This window comes from Pan troglodytes, chromosome 5 (assembly GCF_028858775.2).
Source record: "Pan troglodytes isolate AG18354 chromosome 5, NHGRI_mPanTro3-v2.0_pri, whole genome shotgun sequence".
NCBI lineage: Eukaryota > Metazoa > Chordata > Mammalia > Primates > Hominidae > Pan > Pan troglodytes.
Genome location: NC_072403.2, coordinates 383,339 through 407,336, shown reverse-complemented (window position 1 = coordinate 407,336; position 23,998 = coordinate 383,339). Strand labels below are relative to the sequence as shown.

The following is a 23,998-nucleotide window of genomic DNA, read 5'->3' as shown; positions in this document are numbered from 1 at the left end:
CAGGACGGCCATCGAGATCGTGGGGCAGATGGCCGCGGCCAACGGGGTGAGTGTCCAGATGCCCCTCGCTTCCCGCCGCGCTGCCGCCATGCCCTCTCCTAGCCCTTGTCCCCCTGCTGCCTCCGGGCCCAGCTGGGAGGCCCCTGCCCGGCCCAGGCTTTGCTTCCTCACTCCCGCGTCCTCACCCTCCAGCGCCCCACTCCCACCGTGCTTGCAGCCTCCCCGGCGCACCCCGGACACTGGGTTCTATTAGTACCCACCGCCCCCAAAAGCCTTGAGGGGTGTCCGTCGTTCCTGGAGCCACTCCGGGCGCCCTGGACTCTTCTCCGACTCTGCACACATCCCGCACCTGCTCATTTTTCTTTCGGACATTCTCTTACCCGGCCCTGTAGATTCCAAGGCAGCTCCCAGTTTTCCATATTGTTCCCAACGCGTTCACTGCCCACAGTCCCCACACAAACTTCTTTCCCAGGCTCACAACATAGTCCCTCGGCCCCGTGCCCTTTTTGCAATAATCTGCCAGTCCCCTAAGTCTTAGCTCTGCCTATTTAACAGTAGTGGTGTCTCAGAACACACACACACACACACACACACACACACGATCCCTGACATATTTGGCAAGAGTAGGCCCTGAAGGTTTTTAATATTTTGGTTCTTTAACCCAGTGGAATTACTGAATGATTTATTGAATTAGGGTAGGGATGGAGTGGATCCATTTGTTTGATGCTAAACAGCCTGAGCTCGCAGTTCCCAGGGGGCATATCTCTAAATGGTCTGAAACGAGATTTGCAGTGGTTTTCTTAATGCAATTCCCAACTTCTCTCCAAATGCCTTTTGACATTTGACAACATTTCATGCCTCTTCCCCTTTCGCTTTTCATCCTTGTTTTCTCTCCCTTCTCCCACGACCTCGGTAGTCTTCTGCAATCCAGATTCTCAGACTTTGGGTTTTTCTCCCTCTGCCCCTTTCCTCTCTGTCCTATAACTAGAAGCACCTTTTGGCATAGACCCGTATCCCAGTTTCCTCTTTCCCAGGTCCAGCAGCATCTCAAGGACATCTACAAGAGGGATACCTAACTTCAGGGGTCTCTGAATGATATGTGGGAAACATCGTCTAAAAAGGTAATTTTATCCTTATTCATGCAACCAGACCCACACTCATAGAACTTTTCTTTAAGGGGAGTGTCTTGCAGATGTATAAATGAGTGTTAACATCTTTAAAAGCGAAACTGCACAATTCCCTGGCATTTGAATTCCCTCCTTCCTTCCCAACCCTCTCCTTTTCATTTTCTCATTTATTATTAAAAACATTTTTAAAGGATCTCCATGCTTCATATTTATCTACTATAATTCCTCCTTCTCGGTGTTGCAGGGATGGGGAAAGAGGATTTTTTAAAAAAACACAATAAAAAGCAATTGGGAGAAACAGGGCCAATGGTGTTGGGGTGGGTAGTGGAATTGTGATTTTTGACTCCAGTAGACAATGATGCTGGATATATGGGGTTTGATTTCTCTCTGGCTCCTCACTTGAGATTGATGAAGTTTGGCTAGAATCAGGGAGTTGAAGAGAGGTTGACAAATGGTCTTTCACTCTTCTCTGACAGGCTGTTCCTGTGGAGTGATGGAGAATAATGAGCCTTGGGAGAGCTATGGGAGCTCTCATACTCCTTCCCGAGCCAATTTTTTAGGGAGTGAGAGAAACATGGCCTGTCCAATACTTGTTGTGGGTCAAGATATTTTTGAAGCTACGGTTGTTGATTTGCATGGGAAAATTATTATGTCTTATTATTTCTTGTCCCACTTTATCATAAGGGCTCCTCAGCTTCTTACTTCAATGGGTCTTCCATGACACACACATTTTATTAACTCTAAGAGTGGAATTTATTTTAACAGATAATTAGCATAGGTCAATATATGCTGAAAATAGAGTCAAATTAAACCTACTAGCTGTTATAAAGGACAGATGACAAAATCCACATAGAAGCATCGACTCTTAAATAATCTGAAAGTACTACTTCTAAGAGTGGCGGGCATGGGTGAAGGGAATGGTGGACATGTTTCAGAATTTCAAATGCCAACTTTAACCAATCGTTTCCTCATTTTGTTCACCTTCTTGGGGGCTTATGCTAAAGTGAAGTGAATAGCCATAAGGCTGGCTTCAGGAGAAAGGTGGTCTAAAAGAACTGGATAATTATAAGCAAAATTGGTCTCGAATGATTGAAAATTGATGAGAATGTGCTTGTCTCCTGATTTGGCATCCTGAGTTAGACTCAGGAATACTGAACATGGATCCCAAAGGCTTTGGTCTTTTTTGATATCCTGTTGGATAATCATAAGCAGGCTAGAAAAATAGGAAACTAGAATTTATTCTCTTTGAACTGACAAATCTGACCAGTGGGCTGCATTCTCTATATCTGAAAAATCTTGGTTTTGATTGAAAAATTAATTTTACAAAGCAATTTTCTTTTTTTCAATTAAATTTCATTTTTTTTTTTTTTGACACAGGGTCTCACTTTGTTGCCCAGGCTGGAGTGCAATGGTACAGTCTTGGCTCACTGTAGCCTTGACCTCCCCAGATTCAGGTGATCTTCCCACCTCAGCCTCCTGAGTAGCTGGAGCTATAGGTGCACGCCACTACGCACAGCTGATTTTTGTGTTTTTACTACTCATAGGTTTTCTCTGTTGCCCAGTCTAGTCTCAAACTCCTGATCTCAAGAGATCTGCCTGCCTTGGCCTCCTAAAGTGTCATGAACCACCATGCCCAGCCTACAAAGCAATGTTCTAGGAAAAACTACAGTTACTCTTTGATTATGTAATTGCTGGAGAAGAAAAGCATGGCATTTCTAAAATGATGAACTATATTACTTATATTTTAATATCTCATAAAGTTTGAAATAGACATTTCAAACATAAACATGTATAAAAATTTTTATAAATTATAAAATCAAAAACATTTTACAATTATTTTATTATAAAATTATTATAGAATCAAAAACATTATAAATTTAAACAACTTTTTTAAAAATTTATTTTGGGATTTCCCATGGAGTGATGGAGAATAATGAGCCTTGGGAGAGCTATGGCAGCTCTCATACTCCTTCCTGGGCCAACTTTTTTAGGAAATGGGAGAAATATACCCTGTTCAATGTTTATTGTGGATCAGGATATTTTTGAAGCTATAGTTGTTGATTTGCTTCAAACTTTAAAAAAATTATTATAAAATTATGGGATGTAAAAAAATTTATTATAAAACTTTGAAATTTTCAAACTTTCAGAAAAGCAGAGAGATGAGATTAATGGCACTCACAGGCAAGCATAGAACATAGATTGTAAACATTTTGCTATATTTGTGTCATGACTATTTTTTGCTTGTGTTTGAAAGTCTATTAAAGAAAATGATATTTTACCCCTAAATTCTTTAGTACAGATTTCTAAAAAAAATAAGAACATTTTCCTGTATAGTTACAAAATCATCTTTTCAAACAAAATAAAAAAATGGCTTTTTTATATCATTTATTACCCAGTCCACATTCAGATTTCCTCAATTATTATGAAATGTCCTTTTATTTTTTGAGACAAAGTCTTGCTCTTTCACACAGCCTGAAGTGCAGTGAAACAATCATAGCTCATTGCAGCCTCAAACTCCTGGGCTCAAGTGATCTTCCTGCCTCAGCTTCCTGAGTAGCTAGGACTAGAGGTGCACACCACCATGCCCAGCTAATTTATTGTTTTTGTAGAGATGGAGGTCTTACTACGTTGCCCAGGCTGGTCTCAAACTCCTGGCCTCAAGTGATCCTTCCAGCTTGGTCTCCCTGAAATATCTTTTGTGGCTGGTTTGTTCAAATTAGTTTCTTCTAATCAAGGGATACACATTGCATTTGATTATTTAGCTCAAGACTTTTTTAACCTGGAAAATACCCATACTCTTTGTTTATGAATTTATTTAGTGAAATTGACTTGTTGAAAAACTAGTCAGTTGTCCTGTAGAATATTTCCCCTTCTGGAATTTTCTGGTTGCTTTTTATGGTGTCATTTAACTTTTCACTCTGTTTTTTCCTGGTTAACTGGAAGTTAGTTCTAAAGGCTTTTAGGCCTGCTATAACAAAATACCAAAAACTGGATGACTTATAAAGAACAGAAATTTATTTCTCACAGTCCTAGAGGCTAGCAAGTTTAAAATCAAGGAGCATGTGGTTTTGATATCTGGTTAGGACCAACTTTCTGGTTCATAGATTGGCCTTCTTGCTGGGCCCTCACATAGTGGGAGAGACTAGCTAGCTCTCTGGGGCCTCTTTTATAAGGGCACTAATTCCAATCATGAAGCCTCTGTCCTTATGATCTAATGACCCCCTAAAGGCCCCAACTTTTAATACCAGCACCTTTGGGGTTAGGATGTCAACATATTAATTTGGGGAAGACATACACGTTCAGCCCATTGCAAGGTTTAGTTAGATTCAGGTTCAACTTCTTTTTTTAAAGACTATTTCATAGGCAATAATGTGTATTCACATCCCATCATTAGTGATGGTGAGATGATCGCAAGGTTAGGGTGATCACTGCCTATCTCCTCTGCTATATTCCCCCTTGGGTCAAGCCAGTAGTCTGTGACGTGAACTTTGTACCATGTGTATATTCAGTTATATTCTGTATCAATAGTTACTTGATTGTTTTAGCATTTATTAATGATCCTTGCTTGAGTTGATTATTTCATTAGGGGTTTCAAAATGGTGAATTTCTAATTCTCTAATTCTATCGACATGTTTTAGCTGGCATTTTTCTATAAGCAGACCATTTTCTTCACAACTGGGTTATTTGGCTACCCTGAAACATAGTTCCTTCCGGGAAGGCAGAACATATGTTTATTTCTGTCTTTTAAAAATTACTGGTGTTTGGAGTGAAGATTAGGTGAGCTAACTACCTCCACAGGTGACAAATGAATTTTGTTTTGTCTCACTTTTGCTTTTTTGAATATCACTGTGGCTGCTTGGATTTTTATATTTAATTTGAATGGATTAGGGAATAAATGAGAAGATAGGTTTTATCTGTTTCTGTAGTTTTTATGTGGCTGTGTGAACTTACTTTTAAAAATTCCCAGAAATATTTTAATTCCCCTTTAAAGATATAAACTATGTCATACTATAAAGCAAAAGAAAAACCAATCATGTGAAGAGTAAATAGTATCGTTTAAACGAATTGTGGTTAAGCTTAGTTTGTAACTAATTAGTTTTTTATTTTCTTTCTACTTTTATCTGCTTCAGAGCCTCTTCAGTGGTTTAGATCTTCTATGTGTCAAATTATTCTAATCTCTTAAAAAGTTTAAGAGCTAAAATACAACACAATGACTACAGGAATGCCCTTGTCCTTTTCTGGGTGGGTACACCTAAGGCAACTTCTTTTTCCCTTCTTTGTTCTCTTCTTCTTTCTTATTCTTAAATCATCTTCAATATTGGACAGATGACAGCACTATGCCTGCCTCAAGATGTTTCTGACTTTTTCTTTTTCTTTTTTTTTTTTTGAGATGGAGTCTTGCTCTGTCACCCAGGCTAGAGTGCAGTGGCACAATCTTGGCTCACTACAACTTCTGTCTCCTGGGTTGCAGTGATTCTCCCAACTCAGCCTCCTGAGTAGCTGTGGTTACAGGCATGCACCACCACGCCTAGCTAATTTTTTGTATTTTTACTAGAGACGGGGTTTCACCATGTTGGCCAGGCTGGTCTTGAACTCCTGACCTCAAGGGATCTGCCTGCCTTGGCCTCCCAAAGTGCTGGGATTACACGTGTGAGCCACTGCACCCGGCCGTTTCTGACTTTTTCTAAAGTCTTCTTTCTCTGGAGATGACATTATATAATAGCACTGTTCAATAGAAGTTTCTTTGATGATGGAACTGTTCTATAATCTGCATTGTCCCAGCCACTAGCCATATGTGACTACTGTAACACTTGAAATGTGGCTAGAGCAACTGAAGAACTGAATTTTGCATTTTACTGAATTTTAATTAATTAAAATAGAAATGCAAATAACCATAAGTGGTTAGTAGCTACCATACTGGACAGCAAAGATCTATAATTCAGCATTTAAAATCGATTTTGTTTTGTTTTCAAAAATGGAGTCAGACTGTTACAACCCAAAAGAACTGTAGGTTAAATTAAGGTAAATCCCCAAATACTACATACACATTTGGGAAACCCAAACCAGATTTTTTCATGTGATAACCACACCCTCTTTTGACTTTAGCCTTGGAGGTAATGGAGTATGGCAGAAAAAACCCTGTATCAGCAGCTGGAAGACTCACCTTCTTTTCCTAGCTCTGCCATATATTGACCAAAAGAGTCAAAGTCCATTCAGATGGTTGAAGGGTCTTGGAATTTTGTTTTTGGTTTTCACATACAAGTTGGAGGGCAGATGCGTTAGCCTCTTGAAATACCCAGAAACCACTTGTTTCCTCATCTAAAAATCAGGTATGACAGGATCATTTAATTATCCTGGAAATCAGATGAACACTGCATATGAAAGCACTTTGTAACATCGATAGCACTGGGAAATGTAAAGACCTTTTACTGAAATATAAAGGTGTATGGCCAACTGAATATATCTCAGATAGTTAGGATTTGACTGTATATATTGAATATAACCTGTAGTGGGCCCCTTGGTAAACAGCTTACAGTTTTGTTGCAAGTTTTAGCCAAGAGAAAATTTATTTGTTGACTAGTCATGCCCTTTATTGGCCACATGATGAGCAGCCAAGATATTAACACACAGTGCACCTTGCAGAATTCAAGAATGTCTCAGTGTCTTGTGAACTAGGAAGCTGAAATGCAGTGGTATGCAGAAGGCTGGCTCAGTAGGAGCCTTGGGAGTGTCCTCCAGATAGATGTTTGTGCAGGTTGTGTTTGATTCCAGTTGGCCATGAAAAGCTGGTTGCTCTAAAGAATGAGAATATACTTGGTTTTGCATTTACTAGAACTATCTGGGGAACAAATCTTGGGGTGGAACAAAGAAGGGAGGGAGGGAAAGCTGTGCTTCAATACCTAGGGCTTCTTTCCTGGAAGGGATCTGAGAATCTGGGATTGGGTGGCTAATATCTCATCTCTAGAAGGGAGAAAGAACTGGGTGGTGATGGCTTTGTATTTTCTATTGGAGTTCACTAGAGAATAGGTGAATGGAATGGGCTGCTATGATCCAGACATTAGGGAGGACAGGTTTGTGATACATTAGAAAACTTGAATGAGCCCTTCTATGATTCTCTCTTCCCTCTTTCTGCTTCCCGTTCTTAATCACCATCCGCAGGTTGTGGAATTAGCAAATCTATTATGTGAGCAATAGCAAACTTACAGGAGCCCTTGGCTCCATCTATCTCCCTGTTTGTGTCAGTTCCTTCTGGATGCTTTTAGTCTGTGGTCTTCATTCACTCTTTTTATGGGGAAGTAAAAGGAGTGGGACAGATTATGAGAACAGCTGGGTCCTCCCAGTTGCTGGGGTGGTTATTTTAAGCTTTGTTTAATGTGTCCAGAGACCCAGATGGCATTTTTAACTAAGCTGCTTTATTAAATCTTGTGATAAAGCATAGTGATGTTTATTGAAAAGGCAGACACGCATCAGCAACATTATGCGTGAAACTTGCTCTAAGAATTTTCTATAAAACATCTGTTCTCTTTGAGCCTTTTGTGAACTCTGGAAGTTTGCTAGTTTCTATACAGACTTGAGGACAAGAAGTTGGAACCCACTTTTGGAGATGTCCAAGCATAGGTATTGGAATCATTAATCCTAACCCTCTCAGTTTTAAGGCCCCGGATACCCTTCTGTTAGACAACAGTAACATGAGCAAGCACTGTAATAACCTTTCAACAAGATGATTTGGAAATAATGGACAAGAAAAATTAGTATAAATTGTTTGGGGATTTGAAAATTAAAGATCAAAAGCTAGGGCTTCAATGACCTGTGCCAGCCTATAGCCTTAAGAGTCAATTTGCAAACACTCAAGATTTGGCCAATATGCCTCTACTACTTCTACTTAACACAGTCAAAGGGAAATTTTTAGATTCTTTCATCTGATTTGACTCTCTTAGTTACGAATAAGAGGATATCTAGAATATATATGTGACTTGTTAAAATGAAAATCCACCTTCTCTGAGTCTTCAAATATCTTTCATATCTTCCATTTTTAGTCACATCAACTTTTGAAGTCATGTCCGTAGTTGTATGAAAATAAAAATTTCAGGAACATTCAACCTCAAAAGTTCTTTTTCTTAGTCTGAAGTCGTAGAAGCATTTGACTTTTACTTTCTCTTTTTAAGTTTGTACTAGTAGGTATTTTGTATAAATATAATATTTAATTATTGCCTTTGTATTCTTTTTCTCTAGTAAACATCCTGGTTTTTAGCTATCAATATGTAGTTTTACATTTAGGGATTTCTAATGGAAAGAGAAAGGAATCTGAAATCAGAGGACGAGAGTTTATTCTACTTGACCAAACACATACACAATACTGGAAGGAGAGTTTTACAACAAATATTTAATATCTATGACATGTAAAACGTTTTTTGAAATCAAGAAAATTCAAACAATTCAATACAAATATCATCAATAATAACACATGAACAGGTGGCCAACCTTATTAATAACCAGAGAAATATAAATTAAAACAATCCATCAACTTGTAAAAAAGATGAAATTACCCAGAGTTGGTGTAGGTGATGGAAAATTGTCATGTTTGTATACTGTTCATAGAAGTTAAATTGACATAACTTTTTGGTCAGGCAATTTGGAAGTATATATCTAAATTAATAGAGTAGTTTTCTAATAACCCAGGAATCTCTTAATCTAAGAATCTTTGCTGTAGATTTTTCTAGAACAAATGTACAAACATCTGTGTACAAGGGTACTCACTGCAGCATTTTGCTAAGGAAAAACTCAGAAAAAATCTATATGTTCAACAGAGAACAGGTACATAATTTATGACACAACTGCACAATATACACCAGTAAAATAAAGGATATAAATTTATATGTAGTATGAAAAAGATGTGAATGATAGCTTGTTGGTGAAAAACAGCAATGACTGGAATATTGTGTGTAACGTAATCCTGCTTTTCTGTATATAATGTAGGCATAGAAAATAGGATTGAAAGGACATACTCTAGTCAACAGTGTATATAGCTTGGGTGGAGGGGGTGTATAATGGGGAAGGAGAGTCCCTTTTCCTATCTATTCCATATACATCTCTGGATTTAAAAGATCATACATGCATATGCATTACCTTCAAAATTAAAATGATAAAGACAAAAGGAGAAGCTTTGGATTTGAATCATGATACTACTGTTTGCAACTTCTATGACCGTGGGGAAGTCGCCTAGCCTCCTGGGGTTTATTTCCTCATTTATAAAAATAGGGAAAGTAATAATACTTGTCTACATATCTTCTAGGGTTGTTGGGAGGATTGAATGTGATAATGGGTTACAGCATTATGAATTATTTATTCATAGAACACAATTATTATAAAAATATTTTGCTCTGATTAAAATAAAAGAAGGACGAGATCGTGTGTGTTTTTCAGTCCCAGTAGCTTTACTAAGCAGAAAGCGCCTGCTGATGTGGTGATCACAGTTGCTTTGGTGCAGCTTCCTGTTGACTTTTGGCAATTCTCCACGCTGCTAGCTAAGGCTGAGGTGGCGACTGTGGAAGGTGTGATCTCCTCCCCCTCCCAGCACACATTTGTGTGCATACTCACACTCATGCACACACAAACACACACATGCACACTCTATCACAGTACATGAGGTGGCAGCAGCTGCTCCGGCATAGACTTTCACACAACATAAAGGGCTTTTTTGGTGTGGTCTGTGCATTATTTCCTGTTAAGCATGAGCTGAGTCAGTGCCATGCTTTTCCATCTGAAACCTTTCTGAGGCTCAGGCTGTGTTAAGAGCAAACCCTCTCCCCTCCATGCCCACCCCATGGCCCTCTACTGAAGCCAGATCATAATCTGCTCATTTCATGAGGATTTTCAAACCGAATGGACTGGGCCATGTGAGAGATCACTGAAAGGAACAGACCAAGCAGAGGCTAAGAGACTCCACGCTAATCTGCTGAGTCATCTGAAAATGCACAGCTGTGGCAGCTCACGGTGCTTTAAAGTACTTTGGCAGGATGTTTGTTCAGGGGGCCTGTTCCTGCAGCCCTGCTGAATGTTTGGTTAGGAGGCATAATCATTTTTTGGACAGGATCTCCCAAATGTAAGGTGATAGATGCTAATGTGGAATATAATACAGAAGATCCAGCTTGGATGTCATAAATAACAATAAATTGTTTAATCTTGCTGAGTTGTAAATCTATGATTGCCAGAGGTCTTTAGTTCACTGGAACATAGTATGGGGGCAGGGGCACTTAGCAAATAGGCAGTTATTATTTTCCAACCAGACAGAAACTGGTCTGATGAAATTTATCTAAAAAGGCATACACATGTATTTTAATTAATTGTGACAATTACTCAGAGAAAACACATGGCCCTAAAGAGGCTGAGGGTTTTTTTGTTCTACCTATAAATGTATATGTATATTCACCTATATTCTACCTATGTATAAGTAAGAGAATGAGTTTTTGTTTTGGGGATATATATTTATACGTATCTATACAGACAGATATACACATACTTAATTTCTGTGTACCTATTAAGGTGCGGTGACAGATGGAAAGTATTTTTAAGCATTTAGATAGCTTATTCTATAGCATATGTGTGCATATAGCCCCCCCATAAAGCTTTGTGTCTTTTCTGGATATATTTAACAAGAGGCTAGAACAGAGTCCAAAATGTCAGAAATGTTTGAACATTCCATAGAAATGAAGGAGGTGTTTCCAAATGACCTATGTTTCTATGGCAATAAATAGAACTTGTGCTGCGTTGGATGGGTCAGGAGTAAGGAATATAAACAGTGTAAGTATGGCTATTCCAGGCAGAAATCTACCTTGTAAGAAGAGCTTTGTGCAGTGAGCTCGACAACATTGATCAGTTAGCAGTCCGGTTCAGTACAACATTGATCAGGTAGCAAGACGGTTCGGCAGTGCCAGTCGGAGACACAGATGGGGACAATCAAAGAAGATGCAGGTCAGCACAAGGATGCAGACATGTACCTGTCACTACCATGGACTTCAGCAGCTTCTTAGTGAGCAGGTTTATGATCAAAGAAGAAAGACATCGTTGATATGTAAGCATGTTACAATTAATTTGCTGTTTAGTTACTAGCAAACTACATCCATTTTTAGTTTTTAGGTTTTTTTTTCTTTTTTCTTTTATGAAACAGGTTCTTGTTCTGTCATCCAGGTTGGAGTGCAGTCGTTATCCAAGCTCACTGCAGCCTTAAAATCCTGGGCTCCGTAGATCCTCCCACCTCAGACTCCCAAGAAGCTGGGACTACAGGTGCACACGACAATGGCCAGCTAAAATTTCTAATTTTTTTGTAGAGATGAGGCCTTGCTGTATTGCCCAGGCTGCTCTTGAGCTCCTGGCAGTGCAGATATTTCCATGTTTTAAAGATGGTGGTGTAGATATTTCCATGTTTATAGAGATGGTGGTGTAGATATTTCCATTTGTATACAGGAAGCGGTGTAGATATTTCCATGTTTACACAGATGGCGGTGTAGATATTTCCATGTTTATTGAGATAGCGGTGTAGACATTTCCATGTTTATACAGATAGTGGTGTAGATATTTCCATGTTTATAGAGATAGCGGAGTAGATATTTCCATATTCATACATATAGCGGTGTAGATATTTCCATGTTTATAGTGATAGCGGTGTAGGAATTTCCATGTTTATAGTGATAGCGGTGTAGATATTTCCATGTTTATATGAATAGCGGTGTAGATATTTCCATGTTTATACGGAAAGCGGTGTTGATATTTTCATGTTTATACAGATAGCGGTGTAGGTATTTTCATGCTAATACAGATAGCGGTGTAGATATTTCCATGTTTATACAGATGGCTGTGTATATATTTCCATGTTTATACAGATGGCAGTGTAGATATTTCCATGTTTATGCAGATAGTGGTGTAGATATTTCCGAGTTTACAAAGATAGCTGTGTAGATATTTCCATGTTTACACAGATGGCGTTGTAGATATTTCCATGTTTACACAGATAGCGTAGATATTTCCATGTTTATACAGATAGCGGTGTAGATATTTCCATGTTTGTACAGATGGCGGTGATGATGTTTCCATCTATACACAGATTGCCATGTACGTATTTCCATGTGTATACAGATGGCATTGTAGATATTTCCATGTTTATACAGATGGTGGTGTAGATATTTCCATGTTTACACAGATGACTGTATAGGTATTTCCATGTTTATACAGATGGCGTTGTATATATTTCCATGTTTATAGAGATAGCGGTGTAGATATTTCCATATTATACAGATAACGGTGTAGAAATTTCCATGTTTACACAGATATCGGTGTAAATATTTCCATGTTTATACAGATCACGGTGTAGATATTTCCATGTTTATAGAGATAGCGGTGTATATATTTCCATGTTTATACAGATAGCGGTGTAGATATTTCCATGTTTATACAGACCGCGGTGTAGATATTTCCATGTTTATACAGATAGCGGTGCAGAGATTTCCATGTTTGCACAGATGGCGGTGTTGATATTTCCATCTATACACAGATGACCGTGTAGATACTTCCATGTTTATACAGATGGCTGCGCAGATATTTCTATGGATATGTAGATGGCGGTGTAGATATTTCCATGTTTATAGAGACAGCGGTGTAGGTATTTCCATGTTTATACAGATGCCTATGCATATATTTCCATATTTATACAGAGGGCTCTGTAGATATTTCCATGTTTATACAGATGGCAGTGTAGATATTTCCATGTTACTACACATGACTGTGTAGTTATTTCCATGTTTATACAGATGGCTTTGTAGATATTTCGATGTTTATAGAGATAGAAGTGGAGATATTTCCATGTTTATACAAAGAGCGGTGTAGTTATTTCCATGTTTATATAGATAGCGGTGTAGTTATTTCCATGTATATACACATGGCTGTGTAGATATTCCCGTGTTTATACAGATGGCGGTGTAGATATTTCCATGTTTATACTGATCACGGTGTAGATATTTCCATGTTTATAGAGATGGCGGTGTAGATATTTCCATGTTCATAGAGATAGCGGTGTTGATTTTTCAATGTTTATAGAGATAGCTGTGTGGATATTTCCATGTTTATACAGATAGGGGTATAGATATTTCCATGTTTATAAAGATGGCGGTGTAGATATTTCCATGTTTATACAGATCACGGTGTAGATATTTCCATGTTTATACAGATCGCGGTGTAGATATTTCCATGTTTATACAGATCATGGTGTAGATATTTCCATGTTTATACAGATCACGGTGATGATTTTACCATGTTTATAGGGATAGCGGTGCAAATATTTCCACATTTATACAGATAGCGGTGTAGTTATTAGCAGGTTTATACAGATAGCGGTGTAGATATCTCCATATATAAACAGATGTCTGTGTAGATATTTCCATGTTTATACAGATGGCTGTGTAGATATTTCCATGTTTATACAGATGACTTTGTAGGTATTTCCATGTTTATACAGATGGCGATGTAGGTATTTCCATGTTTATAGAGATAGCTGTGTAGATATTTCCATGTGTATACAGATAGCGGTGTAGATATTTCCATGTTTATACAGATCGCGGTGTAGATATTTCCATGTTTATACAGACAGCAGTGGAGATATTTCCATGTTTATACACATAGCGGTGTACATATTTCCATGTTTATAGAGACAGCGGTGTAGGTATTTCCATGTTTATACAGATAGCAGTGCAGATATTTCCATGTTTATACAGATGCCTATGCAGATATTTCCATATTTATACAGAGGGCTCTGTAGATATTTCCATGTTTATACAGATGGCAGTGCAGATTTTTCCATGTTCCTACACATGACTGTGTAGGTATTTCCATGTTTATACAGATGGCTTTGTAGATATTTCCATGTTTATAGAGATAACGGTGTAGATATTTCGATGTTTATACAGATAGATGTGTAAATATTTCCATGTTTATACAGATCGTGGAGTAGATATTTCCATGTTTATACAGATACCGGTGTAGAAATTTCCATGTTTATGCAGACCGCAGTGTAGATATTTCCATGTTTATACAGATATCGGTGTAGATATATCCATGTTTGTACAGATGGCGGTGTTGATGTTTCCATCTATACACAGATTGCCGTGTAGGTATTTCCATGTGTATACAGATGGCATTGTAGATATTTCCATGTTTATACAGATGGTGGTGTAGATATTTCCATGTTTATACAGATGACTGTTCAGGTATATCCATGTTTTTACAGATGGCATTGTAGATATTTCCATGTTTATAGAGACAGCAGTGTAGATATTTCCATGTTTATACAGATGGCGGTGTAGATATTTCCATGTTTATAGAGATAAAGGTGTAGATATTTCCATATTTATACAGATAACAGTGTAGATATTTCCATGTTTATACAGATAGCGGTGTAAATATTTCCATGTTTATACAGATCACGGTGTAGTTATTTCCATGTTTATAGAGACAGCGGTGTAGATATTTCCATGTTTATACAGATAGCGGTTTGGATTTTTCCATGTTTATACAGACCGCGGTGTAGATATTTCCATGTTTATACAGATAGCGGTGCAGATATTTCCATGTTTGTACTGATGGCGGTGTTGATATTTCCATCTATACACAGATGACCGTGTAGATATTTCCATGTTTATACAGATGGCGGCGCAGATATTTCCATGGATATGTAGATGGCGGTGGTGATATTTCCATGTTTGTACAGATAGCGGTGTGGTTATTTCCAGGTTTAGATAGATAGCGGTGTAGATATTTCCATGCATATACACATGTCTGTGTTGATATTTCCATGTTTATACAGATGGCGGTGTAGATATTTCCATGTATATACACATGGCTGTGTAGATATTTCCATGTTTATACAGATGGCGGTGTAGATATTTCCATGTGTATACAGATAACTTTGTAAGTTTTTCCATGTTTATACAGATGGCGGTGTAGACATTTCGATGTTTATAGAGATAGCAGTGGAGATATTTCCATGTTTATACAGATAGCGGTGTAGATATTTCCATGTTTATAGAGATGGCGGTGTAGATATTTCCATGTTCATAGAGATAGCGGTGTTGATTTTTCCATGTTTATAGAGATAGCGGTGTGGATATTTCCATGTCTATACAGATAGGAGAGTAGATATTTCCATGTTTATAGAGATAGCGTTGTGGATATTTCCATGTTTATACAGATAGGGGTGTAGATATTTCCATGTTTATACAGATCGAGGTGTAGATAATTCCCTGTTTATACAGATCATGGTGAAGATATTTCCATGTTTATACAGATCGCGGTGTTGATATTACCATGTTTATAGGGATAGCGGTGCAAATATTTCCACATTGATACAGATAGCGGAGTAGTTATTAGCATGTTTATACAGATAGCGGTGTAGATATTTCCATGTATAAACAGATGTCTGTGTAGATATTTCCATGTTTAAACAGATGGTGGTGTAGATATTTCCTTGTTTATACAAACAGCGGTGTATTTATTTCCATGTTCATTCATATAGCGGTGTAGTTATTTCCATGTATATACAGATGGCTGTGTAGATATTTCCATGTTTATAGAGATGGCTGTGTAGATATTTCCATGTTTATACAGATGACTTTGTAGGTATTTCCATGTTTATACAAACTGCGGTGTAGATATTTCCAGGTTTATAGAAATAGCTGTGTAGATATTTCCATGTTTATACAGATAGCGGTGTAGATATTTCCATGTTTATACAGATCGTGGTGTAGATATTTCCATGTTTATACAGATCGCGGAGTAGATATTTCCATGTTCCTACACATGACTGTGTTGGTATTTCCATGTTTATACAGATAGCTTTGTAGATATTTCCATGTTTATAGAGATAGCGGTGTCGATATTTCCATGTTTATACAGATAGCGGTTTAGATATTTCCATGTTTATACAGACCGCAGTGTAGATATTTCCATGTTTATACAGATAGCGGTGTAGATATTTCCATGTTTGTACAGATGGCGGTGTTGATGTGTCCAACTATACACAGATTGCCGTGTAGGTATTTCCATGTGTATACAGATGGCATTGTAGATATTTCCATGTTTATACAGATGGTGGTGTAGATATTTCCATGTTTACACAGATGACTGTATAGTTATTTCCATGTTTTTACAGATGGCATTGTAGATATTTCCATGTTTGTAAGATAGCAGTGTAGATATTTCCATGTTTATACAGATCACGGTGTAGATATTTCGATGTTTATAGAGATAGCGTTGTAGATATTTCCACGTTTATACTGATCGCGGTGTAGATATTTCCATGTTTATAGAGATAGCGGTGTGGATATTTCCGTGTTTATACAGATAGGGGTGTAGATATTTCCATGTTTATAGAGATGGCGGTGTAGATATTTCCATGTTTATACAGATGACGGTGTAGATATTTCCTTGTTTATACAAATAGCGGTGTAGTTATTTCCATGTTTATACAGATAGCGGCGTAGATATTTCCTTGTTTATACAAATAGCAGTGTAGACATTTCCATGTTTATACAGATCACGGTGTAGATATTTCCTTGTTTATACAAATAGCAGTGTAGTTATTTCCATGTTTACACAGATAGCGGTGTAGATATTTCCATGTATATACAGATGGCTGTGTAGATATTTCCATGTTTATACAGATGACTTGTAGGTATTTCCATGTTTATACAGATGGCGGTGTAAATATTTCCATGTTTATAGAGAAAGCTGTGTAGATATTTCCATGTTTATACAGATAGCCGTGTAGATATTTCCATGTTTATACAGATCGCGGTGTAGATATTTCCATGTTTATGCAGATCGCGCTGTAGATATTTCCATGTTTATACAGATAGCGGTGTAGATATTTCCATGTTTTTACAGATATTGGTGTAGATATTTCCATGTTTACACAGATTGAGGTGTAGATATTACCATGTTTATACAGATAGCGGTGTAGATATTTCCATGTTTATACAGATCGCGGTGTAGATATTTCCATGTTTATACAGATCGCGGTGTAGATATTTCCATGTTTATACAGATAGCGGTGTAGATACATCCATGTTTATACAGATAGCAACGTAGATATTTCCATGTTTATACAGATGGCGGTGTAGGTTTTTCCATGTTGATAGAGATGGCGGTGTAGATATTTCCATGTTCATTGAGATAGCGGTGTAGATATATCCATGTTCATAGAGATAGCAGTGAGGATATTTCCATGTTTATACAGATAGCAGTGTAGATATTTCCATTTTTATAGAGATAGCGGTTTTGATATTTCATACTTATACAGATAGCGGTGTAGATATTTCCACGTTTATACAGATTGCGGTGCAGATATTTCCATGTTTATGCAGATAGCGATGTAGATATTTTCACGTTTATACAGATGGCGGTGTAGATATTTCCATCTTTCTACAAATGGCAGTGTAGATATTTCCATGTTTATAGGGATGGCGGTGTAGATATTCCCATGTTTACATAGATGGCAATTTAGATTTTTTCTTGTTTATGTAGATCGCGTTGTAGATATCTCCATGTCTAAAGAGATGGCGGTGTATATATTTCCATATTGATGGAGATACCGGTGTAGATATTTCCATGTTTATAGAGATAGCGGTGTAGTTATTTCCATGTTTATAGAGATAGCGGTGTAGATATATCCATATTTCTACAGATGACTGTGTAGATATTTCCATGTTTGTACAGATTTCAGTGTAGATATTTCCATGTTTGTAGAGATAGCGGTGTAGATATTTTCATGTTTATACAGATTGCGGTGGAGATATGTCCATGTTTATACAGATAGCAATGGAGATATTTCCACGTTAATACACATAGCGGTGTAGATATTTCCATGTTTATACAGATAGCGGTGTAGATAGTTCCATGTTTATACAGATGGCTGTGCCGATATTTCCATGTTTATACAGAGTTCTCTGTAGATATTTCCATGTTTATATAGATGACAGTGTAGGTATTTCCAGGTTTATACAGATGACTGTGTAGATATTTCCATGTTAATATAGATGGCGGTGTAGATATTTCCATGTTTATTGAGATAGCGGTGTAAATATTTCCATATTTATACAGATAGTGGTGTAGATATTTCCATGTTTTTACAGATAGCGGTGTAAATATTTCCATGTTTATTCAGAGAGTGCTGTACATATTTCCATGTTTATACAGATCACTGTGTAGATATTTCCATGTTTATACAGATAACGTTGTAGATATTTCCATCTTTATACAAACGGTGGTGTAGATATTTCCATGTTCCTACACATGACTGTGTAGTTATTTCCATGTTTATACAGAAGGCGGTGTAGATATTTCCATATTTATAGAGATAACAGTTCAGATCTTTCCAGGTTTATAGAGATAGCGGTGTAAATATTTCCATGTTTATACAAATCGTTGTGTAGATATTTCCATGTTTATACAGATACTGGTGTAGATATTTCCATGTTTATGCAGACTGCAGTGTAGGTATTTCTATGTTTATACAGATAGCAATGTAGATATTTCCATGTTTGTACAGATGGCGGTGTTGATATTTCCATCTGTACACAGATTGCCGTGTAGATATTTTCATCTGTATACAGATGGCGTTGTAGATATTTCCATGGATATGCAGATGGCGGTGTGGATATTTCCATGTTTATAGAGATAGCGGTGTAGGTATTTCCATGTTTATAGACATAGCGGTGTAGATATTTCCATGTTTATATAGATGGCGTTGTAGATATTTCCATGTTTAAACCGATAGCCGTGTTGGTATTTCCACGTTTATACAGATAGCGATGTACATATTTCCATGTTTATACATACTGCAGTGTAGGCATTTCTATGTTTATACAGATAGCGGTGTAGATATTTCCATGTTTATACAGATAGCCGTGTAAATATTTCCATGTTTATACAGATCACGGTGTAGATATTTCCATGTTTATAGAGATATCGGTGTAGACATTTCCATGTTTATACAGATAGCGGTGTAGGTATTTCCATGTTTATAGACATGGCGGTGTTGTTATTTCCATGTTGATAGAGATAGCGGTGTTGGTTTTTCCATGTTTATACAGATAGCGGTGTGGATATTTCCATGTTTATACTGATAGCGTTGTAGATATTTCCATGTATATACACATGGCTGTGTAGATATTTCTATGTTTATACAGATAGCGGTGTGGATATTTCCATGTTTATACAGGTAGCGGTGTAGAAATTCCCATGTTTATACAGATCGCTTTGTAGACATTTCCATGTTTCTACAGATGTCAGTGTACATATTTCCAAGTTTATACAGATGGCAGTGTAGATATTTCCATATTTATACAGATGTCTGTGTAGATATTTCCATGTTTATGCAGATGGCTGTGTAGATATTTCCATGTTTATAGGGATGGCGGTGTAGTTATTTCGATGTCTATAGAGGTAGCGGTGTAAATATTTCCATGCTCATAGAGATGGTGGTGTAAGTATTTTCATGTTTATAGAGATAGCGGTGTAGACATTTCCATGTTTATACAGATAACAGTATTGGTATTTCCATGTTTATACAGATAGCGGTGTAGATATTTCCATGTTTATAGAGCTCGCGGTGTCGATATTTCCATCTTTATACAGATGGAAGTGTAGATTTTTCCATGTTAATTCAGATAGCGGTGTAGATATTTACATGTCTATATAGGTAGCGGTGTAGGTATTTCCATATTTATACAGATTGCGGTGTAGATATTTCCATCTTTATACAGATGGCGGTGTAGATATTTCCATGTTTATACACATGGCAGTGAAGATATTTCCATGTTTATACAGATAGTGGTGTAGATATTTCCATGTTTATACAGATGGCCGTGTAGATACATCCATGTTTCTGAAGATGGCGGTGTAGATATTTTCATGTTTATAGAGATGGCAGTGTAGATATTTCCATGTATATAGAGATTGCAGTGTTGATATTTCCATGTTTATAGAGAAATCGGTGTAGGTATTTCCATGTTTATAGAGATAGCGGTGTGGATATTTCCATATTTATACAGATAGCGGTGTAGGTATTTCCATGTTTATACAGATAGCGGGGTAGATATTTCCTTACTTATACAGATATCGGTGTGGATATTTCCAGGTTTATACAGAGAGTGGTGTAGATATTTCCACGTTTTTGAGATAGTGGTGTAGATATTTCCATCTTTATACAGATAGCGGTGCAGATATTTCCATGTTTACAGAAATAGCCATGTAGATATTTCTATGTTTACACAGATAGAGTTGCAGATATTTCCATGTTTATAAAGACAGCGGTGCAGACATTTCCATGTTTATACAGATAGCGGTGTGGCTATTTCCAAGTTTATACAGATAGCGGTGTGGGTATTTCCACGTTTATACAGATAGCAGTATAGATACTTCCATGTTTATAGAGATGACTGTCTAGATATTTCCATATTTATACAGCTTTCCGTGTAGATATTTCCATGTTTATACAGATGGAAGTGTAGATATTTCCATGTTTATACAGATGACTGTGAAGTTATTTCCATGTTTATACATATGTCAGTGTAGATATTTTCATGTTTATAGAGATAACGATGTAGATATTTCCATGTTTATACAGATAGCGGTGTAGACATTTCCATGTTTAGAGAGACAGCGTTGTAGATATTTCCATATTTATACAGATAGCTGTGTAGATCTTTCCAGGTTTATACAGATAGCGGCGTAGATATTTCCATGTTTATACAGATAGCTGTGTAGATATTTCCATGTTTATAGAGATGGCGTTGTCGCTACTTCCGTGTTTATAAAGATAGCGGTGTAGATATTTCCATGATTATACAACTCGCAGTGCAGATATTTCCATCTTTATACAGATGGCAGTGAAGATTTTTCCATGTTTATACAGATAGTGGTGTAGATATTTCCATCTTTATACAGATGGAGGTGTAGATACAGCCATGTCTCTGAAGATGGCGTTGTAGATATTTTCATGTTTATACATATGGCGGTGTAGATAATTCCATGTTTATAGAGATTGCGATGTAGATATTTCCATGTTTATGGAGAAAGCGGTGTTGGTATTTCCATGTTTATAGAGATAGCGGTGTATGTATTTCCAAATTTCTAAAGATAGCGGTGTAGGTATTTCCATGTTTATACAGATGGCGGTGTAGTTATTTCCATGTTTCTACATATGGCGGTGTAGATATTTCCTTCTTTATACAGATAGCGGTGTAGATATTTCCATGTTTATACAGATAGCGGTGTAGATATTTCCATGTTTTCAGAGATAGCGGTGTAGATATTTCCCTCTTTGCACAGATTGCCATGTAGATATTTCCATTTTTACACAGATACCTGTGTAGGTATTTCCAAGTTTATACAGATAGCTGTGTAGATATCTCCATGTTTACACAGATAGCGTTGTAGATATTTCCATGTTTATACAGATAGCGGTGTAAATATTTCCATGTTTATACAGATAGCGGTGTAGATATTTCCATGTTTATACAGATAGCGGTGGAGATATTTCCCTGGTTATACAGATAGCGATGTAGATATTTCCATGTTTATACAGATAGCGGTGTAGATATTTCCATGTTTATAGAGATAGCAGTGTAGATATTTCCATGTTTATACAGATGGCTGTGTAGATATTTCCATGTTTATAGAGATAGCGGTGTAGATACTTCCATCTTTATACAGATAGCGGTGTAGATATTTCCATGTTTATACAGATGGCGGTGTAGATATTTCCATGTTTATAGAGATAGCAGTGTAGATATTTCCATGTTTATACAGATGGCTGTGTAGATATTTCCATGTTTATAGAGATAGCGGTGTAGATACTTCCATCTTTACACAGATAGCGGTGTAGATATTTCCATGTTTATACAGATGGCGGTGAAGATAGTTCCATGTTTATGGAGATGGCGGTGTAGATATTTTCATGTTTATATAGATGGCGGTGTAGATATTTCCATGTCTGTAGAGATTGTGGTGTTGATGTTTCCATGTTTATAGAGATAGCGCTGTAGGTATTTCCTTGTTTATAGAGATTGTTGTGTAGCTACATCCATGTTTATACAGATGGCGGTGTAGATATTGCCATGTGTATACAGATGACTCTGTAGATATTTGTATGTTTACACAAATGGCGGTGTAGATATTTCCATGTTTATACAGATGGCAGTGCAGATATTTTCATGTTTATAGAGATGGCGGTGTAGATATTTCCATGTTTATACAGATAACGGTGTAGATATTTCCATGTTCATACAGATAGCGGTGTAGATATTTCCATGTTTATACAGATGGCGGTGCCGTTATTTCCGTGTTTATACAGAGTTCTCTGTAGATATTTCCATGTTTATATAGATGACAGTGTAGATATTTCCAGGTTTATACAGATGACTGTGTAGAGATTTCCATGTTAATACAGATGGCGGTGTAGATATTTCCATGTTTATAGAGATAGCGGTGTAGATATTTCATTGTTTATTGAGATAGCGGTTTAAATTGTTCCATATTTATACAGATAGTGGTGTAGATACTTCCATCTTTTTACAGATAGCGGTGTAGATATTTCCATGTTTATACAGATGGCGGTGTTGATATTTCAATCTGTACACAGATTGCCGTGTAGATATTTCCATCTTTATACAGATGGCGTTGTAGATATTTCCAAGGATATGCAGATGGCGGTGTGGACATTTCCATGTTTATAGAGATAGCGGTGTAGGTATTTCCATGTTTATAGACAGAGCGGTGCAGATATTTCCATGTTTATATAGATGGCGTTGTAGATATTTCCATGTTTATACCGATAGCCGTGTTGGTATTTCCACGTTTATACAGATAGCGATGTAGATATTTCCATGTTTATACAGCTCACGGTGCAGATATTTATATCTTTATACCAATGGCATTGTAGATAATTCCTTATTCACACAGATGGCGGTGTAGATGTTTCCATGTTTAAACAGATGGCGGAGTAGTTTGTTCCATGTTTATGGAGATGGCAGTGTTGATATTTTCATGTTTATAGAGATGGCCGTGTAGATATTTAAATGTTTATAGAGATAGCAGTGTAGATATTTACATGTTTATTCAGATGGCTGTGTAGATATTTCCATGTGTATACAGATGGCACTGTAGATATTTCCATGTTTATACAGATGACTCTATGGGTATTTCCATGTTTTTACAGATGGCAGTGCAGATATTTCCATGTTTATAGAGATAGCGGTGTAGATATTTCCAAGTTTGTACAGATGGCGCTGTTGATATTTCCATCTATACATAGATGGCCGTGTAGATATTTCCATGTTTATACAGATGGTGGCGTAGATATTTCCATGGACTTGCAGATGGCGGTGTAGTTATTTCCATGTTTATACAGATAGCGGTGTAGATATTTCCATGTTTACACAGATGCTGGTGTAGATATTTCCGTGTTTATACACATGGCAGAGTAGATACTTCCATCTTTATGGAGATGGCAGTGGAGATATTTTCATGTTTATAGAGATGGCGGTGTAGATATTTCCATATTTATAGAGATAGCGGTGTAGATATTTCCATCTTTCTACAGATGGCAGTGTCGGTATTTCCATGTTTATACAGATGGCGGTGTAGATATTTCCATATTTCTACAGATGTCTGTGTAGATATTTCCATGTGTATACAGATGGTATTGTAGCTATTTCCATGTTTATACAGATGGTGGTGTAGATATTTCCATGTTTATTCAGATGACTGTGTAGATATTTCCATGTTTTTACAGATGGCAGTGTAGATATTTCAATGTTTATTGA

The 23,998-nt window shown here is 37.1% G+C and overlaps 1 protein-coding gene across 3 annotated transcripts in view; it reads left to right on the top strand.

The window, feature by feature from the left end:
* Positions 1-864: 864 nt before the first annotated feature.
* The window catches only part of LOC129144192 (MAM and LDL-receptor class A domain-containing protein 1-like), a 343,347-nt gene continuing 320,213 nt past the window's right edge, over positions 865-23,998 (top strand). For all 3 annotated transcript variants that reach the window (XM_054685558.2, XM_054685557.2, XM_054685555.2), the window contains exon 1: positions 865-1,121. The gene's annotated coding sequence lies outside the window, so the exon portion shown is untranslated. The remainder of the gene's footprint in view (positions 1,122-23,998) is intronic.